The sequence below is a fragment of the Salvia splendens genome, chromosome 17 (assembly GCF_004379255.2).
Source record: "Salvia splendens isolate huo1 chromosome 17, SspV2, whole genome shotgun sequence".
In the NCBI taxonomy this organism is placed as follows: domain Eukaryota; kingdom Viridiplantae; phylum Streptophyta; class Magnoliopsida; order Lamiales; family Lamiaceae; genus Salvia; species Salvia splendens.
The window spans coordinates 25846361-25858843 of NC_056048.1; the positions used below are offsets into that span (position 1 = coordinate 25846361).

At 42.0% G+C, this 12483-nt stretch overlaps 1 pseudogene; it reads left to right on the forward strand.

The window, feature by feature from the left end:
- Positions 1-6086: 6086 nt before the first annotated feature.
- On the forward strand, positions 6087-12483 carry LOC121773873 (annotated as a pseudogene).

Consider the following 12483-nt stretch of genomic DNA (forward strand, 5'->3'; position numbering starts at 1 on the left):
TTGATTTTTTGATAAAATAATGTGATTTGTGGCTGTAGACTAGTCCACTATTGGGCTAGATAACTTTTTGTGGCCGTACCACCGGCCTTGTCCACATTATTGTCGACACTCTAAGAGAGATGAGGAAAATAGTAGTTAAAGTAGTGTTAGTAGATAGTGAGACCCTTATTATTAATAATGTTTAATGATGATATAAATTGTAAATAAGTTGATGTATAAGAGTAATAAATTGGGATAATTTTTCAAAAAATGGAATGTAAATATTTTTTTTTGGAATATATGAAAATGAAAAGTGCACTTATTTTTATGAGACGATATGAGTATATTTAAAAAATTAATTTTTTGTAGTGAGAGAAGCTGTGACAAAATGTTTGCTGTCATTGTTCCCGAATCAATTGTCGGTCAGTATAAAAGTATAAAAGCATGATTCAAAAAAGTACTTTAATAAAAGCATGATTTAAAAAGTACCGATTTATCATTTATGAAGTTATTTAGAACATACACAATAAGAGTCTATCTCCGTAGCCCATCTCAGAGCCTATCTCCATTTTTCCATACCACGTCAGCAGGTCCCTCCCGAAGCCCATCTTCCTGCAATAAGAGTCCATCCCAGAGCCTATCTAATTTCCACGTCATCATTTTTATTATTATATATTTCATTTTGTAAGACAAGATGAAAAAAAAGGAGCAAATTTCATTAAAAAACATACTATATTTAAAAAAAAGATAGATAAAAACAACAAGCACACATCAATCGGACTCGGGCTCCGGGTCGTCATCCTCGTCAAGACCCATCTTCTTCTTCAACCCTTGGATAGTGTTCCAGATGGACTTATTCACAGATCAGGATTTGGATTTCATGTGCATGTTGTAGAGGCCCACCATCGATTGTGCGAAGGCGGCATGACCCAATGTATTGTCAGCCTGGACCGGCGCAGATTGGCCATCCGTCCCACTGGACTATGCCATCCCTTTCCCCTTCCCCTTATTCGCTTTTGCCTTCGCTGCTTTCACGCCCATTGGGCGATGAGGAGTAGGCTCAGTGGGCGATTGGTCCTCTGACAAGTCTATTGGGTCCGGTCCGCCGCTGCTATAGCTCCCGGAGATCGTCAGGCGTGTCCGCACCGTTCTCGTCTGCAACGCCTCCGACATACCCGTTCTGAATTTGGAAAAATCCTTCAATTGGTGATATGTATCCCAATACTTGAATCCTTTTGAGTTGACAGTGGCCCTAAACTCCTTTAGCGACAACTCTTTGACGGTGATTTCGTTCTCTCTGCTACGCATTCCCGCTAGTGGCCATCGTAGATACCGTGAAATTTAGCGCATTCAAACACCAGGCGTTGCCAATGCTTGCGGAGATCATCGGGCTTGTGTGTCGGGGCTCCTTTGGGCTTGTTTTGTTCGTATCTTTGTGTGATACGCCTCCAAACACCGCCCTCGCCCTGATTGTTGGCTACAATCGGGTCCTCAGAGATATCTGCCCAACAACGAGCCAGAGCAATCGACTCCTCAGGAATTGTGCACCCACCCTACCGCCTTCGCCTTTGGCCTAGTAGGAGATGGCTCCATATCGGACACCTCGTACTCGTCGGTGCTGAAGTTCAAGTCCTTAACGGAACAGTGGATTCGTCAGTCCCGGGAGTACCAAACACGCTTGGGGACATCGATGGACGATAGACATCATCGCCAGAACTCGATGTGTTCATCGGTCTACCAGCACCGACGTAACCGCTTTGTGAGAAGCCGGCGTATTGGGCGCCGTGGAGAAAAGGTAGACCTCCTTGAGACAGAATCTGGTTTGATCCCAAACAGGGATGATTGGGTTCCCAACCCAAATTTGTTTTCCATATAAAATTGGCTGCCTCTGGGAAATTGGTTTCCCGCTAGCAGGTTCGTAAACTGACCTCCGTGGCCAGTAAACTGGTTATCGACGTAACCGCCTCTCAACATTGGAATTCGTCCCAGTATTCCATTTCGGTCCGTCCCGCCATTTATGGCAAAAAAAAATTACTCCCCTCCTAATTAAAATTTCGCCCACCCAACCACACACATTTATTTCTTTCATTCAACCCCCCCCCAAATTAACTCCTCCCACTGACTCTCCTCATTCTAACATCACTCACACACTAAACGACTCCCCTTCCACTCCAAATACTCACTCTAATAACCCTAGATCTACTCCGACGCCTCCACAATTTCCGCCACCTCTATCTTCTTCTTCTCCCAGTGCGATGGCTACTAATCCCGACTCTTCTCCTTGGTTTTTACCGGTCGATGACGACGATCTCGTCGTCCCAGAAACGCCCGAGCATATATGGGCTTCTGACTCCGCCATCAACGACTCTTTCATCGTCAGAACCCTAATCGACACTGTTGTCCCCTAAACCCAATTGGATTCCTTCATTCCCAACCAGATATTCGAGTACGTTGGCTGTGGTTGCCCCTACTACGGGCCACCACCACTAGCCACCCCCTCACACGGTCCACCAGCCTCCCCCATCTTCCCCCCTCAAGCCCCCCTCGTGTATTTTGATTTTGAAAGACAGATGCTTGCTATTTTGCTGCCTGGGATTTCAGATCTAATCTAAGTACGTTGTCCCTCAATTTTACATTTTTTCGAGTGGTTGTTTGTTTGGGTTTGGGGTTATGGGTTGGGTTTGAAGGCTGTGGTTGTTGGTTTGGGTTTGAATGCACTTGTTGTTGATTGTGGTTTGAATGCATTGTGGTTTGAAGACAGATGGTTGTTTGTTGGGTTGGAGGCTGTGCTTGTTTGTTGGGTTAGAGGATGTGGTTTGATGTTGGATTGGAGGATGTGGTTTGATGTTGGATTGGATGCTGTGGTTGTTTGTTTGGGTTTGGGGTTATGGGTTGGGTTTGAAGGCTGTGGTTGTTGGTTTGGGTTTGAATGCACTTCTTGTTGATTGTGGTTTGAATGCATTGGTTGTTAGTTGGGTGGGAGTATGTTTGTGTGGGTTGCAGGTTGTGTGCATTAGTAATTGCTGATATGGGGTTGTTCCTTATGATTGTTGTTGCTCATATATGTGCTGATATTGAGATGATGCTAATTGTATTGCTGCTAACTGATCTGTTCCATGTGATACTCAATTGAATGTGTTGGGAATGTTGACCCCATCCCTATGATGATTTGATGTGTCTTGCTTTTACTGATATGTGTTGATTACTAAGCCACCCATCTTGTTTGATTAGGAGGCTTATTTGTGAGTTGATATAAACACCAATATCTGAGGGAAAATATTTCATAAACCATACACATTCATTAAAAAAAACACCCCTTTACATAGTTAGGAGGTTGTTTTGTTAGTTAGGCAGTCATAGAAGCCACCCCATACACATGTATGGTTTGGAGGCTGCCCTATGATGACAAGTTTCTGAGGGATTAGGATTTTAGAAGCCACCCCTACACATGTAGGTTTGGAGGCTTTACAAAAGATGACAAAAAACAGTTGATAGCATAAGCCACACCTAATCTTGAGGCTTCCACACCCAACTGCCAAAAAAGCTTCCTACTTACTGAACTTAGAAGCCTACAGCTCTACTGATACCTGAGATGTCATATGATGTGCTAACATAATTTTCTGGCTGTTGGAGGTATGCCACTGCAGCCTTCACAATCTGTTCTTCAACCTCCAAAGTGTTTGGAAGTATCCCCAGTCTTTGATAACCTCTCTTTGTTCATGTGGAGTTTTGTAGCCATTTCCACATTCCACCTTCAATATCTCTGTTAAACAACCCTGAAGAGTCAGAAAAATATTTTTGAGTGTTTGTGCACTTAGTTCTTCAAAAGAGCTTTCCACATTACTCAACAACTCATCCACTCCCCTAGCCAATTTGTCATCTTGTATAGACTGGATGGCTCTGAAAAAACCTAACATTACAGTCAGGAGAATTAGCTGGTTGGAAAATGATATGGAATTTGAACCCATATGTGTTTGCAATTGACTGAAATTCAGCATCATTGGGCATTATATGAGGTCTGACATTGTCTTGTTGAATGAATATCTCCTTGCTTATATTCTCTGGCCATTTAGCCTTGATTGGAGGTATGATATGCATCATTGTTGCTTGTGTGAGGTTTAGAGTATATGTGATGTGTTACAGTGGGAAAAAATGGAATAAAAAACAGTGTACCTTTTGAATAAGACATTCTCTCATGACTTCCTTGTTCACTGATTGAATGGGCTTGGTCTCCAAGGGGCCTCTTGGTCTATTCTTGGATTTTCTCTTTGATGGCTCTTGAGTCGTGAATGGAAAAATGCCTATTTTTCCATCAAATATGACATCTCCATCTTCTGCAGAGTATGGTCTACACACAACACACATAAACATCACATTTGTGATAATCCTCTTTGACTTACATGATTTATATGGCTCTTCTTCATCTGGCAGCATGTAGTATCTATCCGTATACTTAGTCATGAAAAAACATTTTTCATCAATGTGCAATACATTGTGTGTTGTGTGATATTTGAGCATACCATTGTACACCACAGGCTGAACATGAGTGAGACCCCATTTCATTCTTGCTAATTTGTTTGCGGCAGTAAGTAGGGGCTTCACAGCATTTGTGTGACCTGAGATGATTTGCTTTCATCATCCTGCCTACTGTACTCTTACTTAAATCAAGCTTTGCAGCCCATCTTGCGGAAGGTCCCTCTTTCAAGGACTGAAAGAGCTCTTACCCTGTTAACATCAAGCTGAATTTCATCTTGGCGCTTGAAGCCTTTAACACGATCTTTTATGCTGACAAGTACTCCACTTTGGATCTGTTTTCTGGCCTCTGCCCAGATTCTACGCATTGTCTTCCTGCTCACTCCAAATTCCTTTGGTACCTTGACAAAACCTCCATATGGTACTTTACCTAAATGGCTCGAAACAAGCAGACTTTGAGCTATCAGATTTTTGGTTGTCACTCCAATGATGCGCGAGTCTGTGTCTTCGGCAATGTCTCTAGCTACAGACTCCATAGCCCTATGATGAAAATTTTCTGAGGGCAATTGTTCTAAATCTCTCATTTTGTTGTGTAGGTAGTCCTTTTATAGATAGTGGTAGTTGGGGCTTCCCTCCTAAGTTCCCTCCAAAAAATTTGCTTTAAGTATTGTGGGATTTGGGATTTCCCTCGCAAAAATCCCCAAATATAATTTGATTAATCTCTCCTTTAGGCAGCAACCTATTTATGAAAGAGGCAGTTTGTTTTAGGCTTTGTGCAGATTTGTTTTTTGAATTTATTGAGCAGCAAGATTGTTTTTGAGTAATCTGCAGTGGTAAGAGTATTTTGAGCAGCAAATTTGTATTTTATGCAGATTATATCACTAATTACAGCAAAAAATTGAACAAATTTTTTTAATCATACTCAAATCATCACTAAGCAGCAGATTTCAATTAAAATAGAAGAAAAAGAAACAAGGTGAGACCACTTTTCACTACCTACCTTCATTTAAATCAAAGTCAAACAACATTTCTTAAAACTCATGCCAAGTCAAACTGACCCAAATTGTCTGGGACGGCGGGAGTATTTTTTTTAATATGTCCACTTAATTTTTTAAATCTCATCTTCAAGAAAAACATTTCACTTATAGTGCGATGAAGAAAAAATATTCCTCCATCCGTCTCATAAAAATGTGTACTTTCAATTTTCTTTCGTCCCATAAAAATATGGACTTTTCCATATATAAAAAATTTTCCCCAACAAATTACCTATATACATCAATTTATTTAACTTATACCACTATGATCTACTCTTATAATTCATTAAACACTAGGTCCACGCTAACACTATTTTAACTATCATCATTCTTCTTTTTATTTCTCTTACTTTACTAATTGTGCATTAATTTTTGAGTTATTTCAAATGTCTATATTTTTATGGGATGGAGGGTGAATATCGCTTTCTTAAACTGCATGTGCTTCATTCATCAATAAAATTTAAACCCCACAACTTTAATTTTAATCTTTGCTTTGCTACTACCCTGTCGTCACCGCGTACCTCACACACGTGCCTCCACTAAGTATTCTAGTACTAGTATATAATAGTTGTACTCATTTACACTCATAAAATTGTTCAAAACCCTCAAATCCCACACTCATTTTAGCTCATACAAAATACTTGTCCACCAATGGAACAGCGCCACGTCCTCCTCGTGACCTTACCGGTGCAAGGCCACATCAACCCCTCCATCCAGTTCGCAACGAAGCTAATAAAAATGGGGATCCACGTCACCTTCGTCACCAGCATCTCCGCGCGGCGGCGCTTGGCGGATACCAATGGCCTAACCTTCCTCGGATTCTCCGACGGATTCGACGACGGTTTCAAGCTCTGCGACGACGCCGATAAATTCATGGACGCGATGCGAAGCAATGGCTCCACCGCCTTGAGAGGTGCCATCGCCGCCGCAGCGGAGGAGGGACTCCCCGTCACGTGCCTAGTCTACACGCTCCTCCTCCCCTGGGCGACGGAGGTGGCGCGTGAGCTCCACATCCCCAGCACGCTCCTCTGGGTCCAACCGGCCACCGTCTTGTGCATTTACTACCACTATTTCAACGGATTTGCCGACGAAATCAACGAGAAATCGGATAATCCAGGCTGGAAAATCGAAATCCCCGAAGCTCCGCCTCTCTTGAAAACCGACCTTCCCTCCTTCCTCCTCCCTTCTTCGTCCTCGGAAGCGCTTGCGGCGTTTAAGGAGCAGTTCGACGTGCTCGATGCCGAGCCGAGCAAGCCGAAGGTGTTCGTCAACACCTTCCATTCGCTCGAGGCGGAAGCGCTCGCCTCGATCGACCGCTACGAGCTGATCGGAGTCGGACCGCTGATTCCCTCTATTAGATCATATACATACAGCAGCACATATGCGAGCCATGCTTCAACCATGCAGATGGAAGAGAAGGAAGCTTCGAGACTCTAGCCAACGGCTATCTTAGCTCAACGGCTAGTTTAGTTAGATTGTTAGTTATCCTTGTTGGCATCAGATATTTTGTGTTTGGTTAGCTTAAGCTTTTAGCTCTCGCGCTTAGTATATAAGCGCATAGCTCTCTTTGTAATCTCACTTTTTGTTCAATCAATAATAAATACACGATTGTTCTTCTCTTTGATTCAATCATGTTCAGATCATAAACATCTCATGGTATCAAGAGCACTTTTTTTTTTCCGCACATCATCTCTGATTCGACTTCAACATGAACGGACGCAATAATCGTGCTCCAATTCCTCCATCAGATGACACATCAAGCCCCTACTTCCTCCATCCGAGTGATAATCCAGGTGTGATCCTTGTTCCACAGTTATTGATTGGATCTAACTATTCCACATGGAGTCGTTCCTTCACTACAGCTCTTCTAGCCAAAAACAAATTGGTTTTCGTTGATGGATCTATAGTTCGACCAAATGGAGATGATTTACTTTATCAAGCTTGGATTAGATGCAATAGCATGGTTGTTGCTTGGATCCGCAACTCAGTTTCACAACAAATCTGCTCTAGTGTCATGTTTTTGGATAATGCATATGATATTTGGTCAGATCTGAAAGATAGGTTCTCCCTTGGAGATTCTGCTCGATTCTATCAACTAAGGCAACAGTTGATGACTCTTAATCAAGGAAGCTTGGATGTTAGTGGCTACTTTACAAATCTGAGATCAGTTTGGGATGAATTTAAGAGTACTCAGCCTATTTCCTGGTGCAATTGTAATCGGTGCACCTGTAATAGCTCAAGCAGATGGCATCAGCACCAGGAAAATGAATGCACAATGCAGTTTTTGATCGGCTTGAATCCTAGTTTCTCACAGATCAGATCCAACATTCTGGCGATTACTCCTTTGCCTTCACTCTCTAAGGTGTTCTCCTTAGTAATTCAGGAAGAGAGACAACGACGCATTGATGGAAAAGCTATATCATCATCATATTCATCAGTCTCTACTCCAATCTCAAGTGAACAACCATTTGCTAATGCTACCTCAAACTTTGGCAGAGGATTCAACAAGTTTTTATGCACTCATTGTGGTAAAACTAATCATAATGTTGATAAATGTTTCTTCCTCCATGGTTTTCCTCCAGGATATGGAAGAGACAAGCCTAAACCAACTGGATTCGGTTAATCCACTCCATATAAACAGAAATCTGTCAATTTTGTTGAAGAAAATTCAGACTCATCCAGTTGGAAGGGATCTCAATCTGGATCTCAGCTTCTTCCTGCAAATCTACCAAGTCTAGATCAATATCAGCAGCTTGTGAATCTCTTGCAAAGTCAGTTCCACACTCAATCCTCTCTCACTTCCTCTGATTCTGCTCAAACTTCACAGATAAATTCACAATCTCAGACTGCACCTTTCTCTGGTACGGTTTGCATCTCATCTTCTTTTTTTTGTTTATCTTCATCATATTCTAGCCTATCTACATGGATTTTAGACACAGGTGCAACACACCACGTTTGTTATGATCCATCTTTGCTCACATCAGCTTCTCCAATATCTAATGCTTCTGTCAATTTACCTAATGGGCAAAGAGCTCCTATAACTCATATAGGTACTGTTATTCTCACTCCACAAATCACCCCCACCTCTGTTTTACATGTGCCTTCCTTTTCATTCAACTTACTTTCTGTTAGTGCATTGACTAAACACACCTCATGCACTGTCACCCTCACTCAAAATCATTTCCAAATTCAGGAAGCTACACGGGGGATCATGATTGGGAAGGGTAAACGTGTTGGAAACCTCTACATTCTTGACTTACCTCAATCATCAACCAGTATTTCAAGTACTTCTCAGAATTCCACACATATTGATGTTTCTGATCCAACTATTTCTGTAAACTCTGTTGTTAGTTTGGATGTATGGCACCAACGGTTGGGACATCCTTCCTTAAATAAACTCAAACTTCTGTCTGGACTTTTATCTGCTTCTAATTCTCAAACCTCTTCATGTCATATTTGTCCATTAGCTAAACAAAGAAAACCAGTTTTTCCTGACTCCACAAACAGATCCTCAGCCATCTTTGATTTGATCCATTGTGATGTATGGGGGCCTTTTCATACTCCTACACACAATGGATTCAAATACTTCCTCACTATTGTTGATGATCACTCTCGTTTTGTTTGGACTTTCCTATTCACTCAGAAATCTGAAGTCCCAAACATAATGTCAAACTTCTTTTCTACCATCCATACTCAGTTTTCTAAGAAGATAAAGGTGTTAAGGTCTGATAATGCACCTGAATTCAATTTATCTTCTTTGCTTTCCACATATGGAACAATATCCCAACACTCATGTGTTGAAACTCCACAACAAAACTCAAGAGTGGAAAGAAAACACCAACATCTTTTGAATGTTGCTAGAAGTCTATTATTTCAGTCACACTTACCTGTTGAATTCTGGGGAGAGTGCATTTTAACAGCATCATTCCTTATAAACAGACTTCCATCGTTTGTCTTACCCAATAAATTGACACCTTTCCAACTCTTGTTTGACAAATCCCCATCATACTCAAACCTAAGAGTGTTTGGATGTCTTTGTTTTGCCTCAACATTGGAGAAAGGCAGAGATAAGTTCTCACCAAGAGCCACAAAATGTATCTTTATTGGCTATCCATCTGGATACAAAGGCTATAAAGTGATGGATTTAGAAAATCACAACATCTTCATCAGCCGAAATGTTGTTTTTCATGAGGGAGAATTTCCTTTTTCTCAGCAAATTCCAGCCAAATTCCCAGACTCTCTTCATGAAATATCAGACCCTCAACCTCTCCAAAATACCAACTCTTCTATACCTTTTCTGCCACAGCAAAATATTCATCAATCTCAGCCTCAGTCAGACTCTCTTTTACCCGAGAATGTCAATGCTCCATCTTCTACACCAACACTTCGTTCCACTTCAGGAAGAGTCATCAAAACCCCAGCACACCTCACTGATTACATATGTAATTCAGTAGTTTCCTCCTCAAAGTATCCCATCTCCTCATATTTCTCTCTTGCCAAAATCTCCCAGCCTTATCTCAAGTTCATCACTCTTCTTTCCAATCTTACTGAACCTACCTCCTACAAACAAGCTGCTCAACACCCCGAGTGGGTATTGGCTGTGCAAGAAGAGTTACAAGCTCTGATAAGGACTAACACATGGTTGATTACAGTGCTGCCTCCAGAAAAAATTCTCATTTCTTGTAAATGGGTGTTTAAAATCAAGTTTAAGGCAGATGCTTCAGTAGAGAGGTACAAAGCTCGCTTGGTTGCTAAGGGCTTTACACAACAAGCTGGAGTGGACTTCCATGACACCTTTTCACCTGTTGCAAAGCTTACTACCGTGAAAATGGTTCTTGCTCTTGCGGCTATACATGGTTGGAAGCTTGCACATCTTGATATTAACAATGCTTTTTTATATGGTGAACTAGATGAAGAAATATATATGGCATTACCACCAGGTTTAATCATTCCAGAAGATGTAAAGGCTGCAGCAGGTTCTGGACAGCTTGTTTGCAAGCTCAGAAAATCTCTCTATGGGCTTAAACAAGCTTCAAGGCAATGGTATTTGAAATTCTCACAGGTTTTGGCTGGTTTTGGCTTGTCCCAATCTGCATCAGACCATTCCTACTTTTATAAACACTCTACTGATGGATCATTCTTTGGGATAGTCATCTATGTAGATGACATACTTGTGGCCTCAAGTGATGATGCACAAATTACAAGCTTCAAGGAGTTCCTTACTAATCACTTTAAATATAAGGATTTGGGATCTCCTAAGTATTTTCTTGGGATTGAAATTGCTAGAAATCCCAGTGGAATATTCATATCACAGCACAAGTATGCCCTCGACTTAGTGACTGATGCTGGGCTCCTTGGCTGTAAACCATCTAATATTCCCATGGAAGACTGATTGGACGTTTGGTTTATCTCTGCATAACCCGACCTGATATTACCTTTGCAGTTAATAAACTCAGCCAATTCTTGGCTAAACCTTGCACTGGACATATGCTCGCTGCTGAAAAAATTCTTAGATACTTGAAACGTACTCTGGGACATGGTCTTTTCTACTCAACACAAGCAGCTCCAACCTTAAGCATTTTTTCAGATGCTGATTGGGCTGCTTGCCCAGATACAAGACGAAGTATCTCAGGTTTTTGCTTATTTCTTGGTAGTTCTCTTATATCTTGGCGTTCTAAAAAGCAGCATACGGTCTCTAGATCCTCTGCCGAGTCCGAATATAGAGCAATGGCTTTGGCTTGCTGTGAGGTTGTTTGGATCTTGGCTTTACTCAAGGATTTTGGTGTACAGATCAAGCAACCGGTTCCACTATATTGTGACAACCAAGCCGCGGTTTATATCAGTTCAAACCCTGTGTTTCATGAGCGCACGAAACATATCGAGATCGATTGCCATACGGTCCGAGAAAAATTACTTGAAGGTGTTATTAAACCTATCCATGTTAACAACAACCTTCAACTTGCCGATATATTCACTAAGCCCTTATCTACGACACCTTTTCACACGCTTTTATCCAAGATGGATTTCACAACTGTGTATAGTCCATCTTGAGGGGGGCTATTAGATCATATACATACAGCAGCACATATGCGAGCCATGCTTCAACCATGCAGATGGAAGAGAAGGAAGCTTCGAGACTCTAGCCAACGGCTATCTTAGCTCAACGGCTAGTTTAGTTAGATTGTTAGTTATCCTTGTTGGCATCAGATATTTTGTGTTTGGTTAGCTTAAGCTTTTAGCTCTCGCGCTTAGTATATAAGCGCATAGCTCTCTTTGTAATCTCACTTTTTGTTCAATCAATAATAAATACACGATTGTTCTTCTCTTTGATTCAATCATGTTCAGATCATAAACCTCTCACCCTCCGCTTTCAGCGGCGGCGAGGATCCGTCATTCGTCGTCGACCTCTTCGAGAAATCCGACGGCTGCATCGAGTGGCTGAACTCAAAACTGCAGTCGTCGGTTGTCTACGTGGCATTCGGGAGCTTGCTGAGGCTCCCGAAGGCGCAGACGGAGGAGATCGCGGCCGGCCTCCTTCGCTCTGGGAGGCTGTTTTTGTGGGTAATGCTCAGCGAGGAGAAGGAGAAGCTGAGCTGTTTGGAAGATTTGGATAAGATTGGGAAAATCGTGACGTGGTGCTCCCAGCTCGAGGTGCTGATGCACCCCTCACTGGGATGCTTTGTCACGCACTGTGGGTGGAACTCGACTCTGGAGAGCCTGTCGTGTGGGGTCCCGGTGGTGGCGTTTCCTCGTTGGACGGGGTTAGGGTTAGAGGTAATGAGGATGGGATTGTGGAGAGTGAGGAGATTTGGAGGTGTGTTGAGGAAGTGATGGATGGTGGTTTCAAGAGTTTGGAATTTAGACGCAATGCTAATAAATGGAAGGGGTTGGCTAGAGAAGCTGTGGCGGAAAATGGATCTTCCACCATGAATTTGAAGGCGTTTTTGGACCATGCATCTTGAAGTTTGTACTTGTCCTTGTGGAATAGAATTTCTAT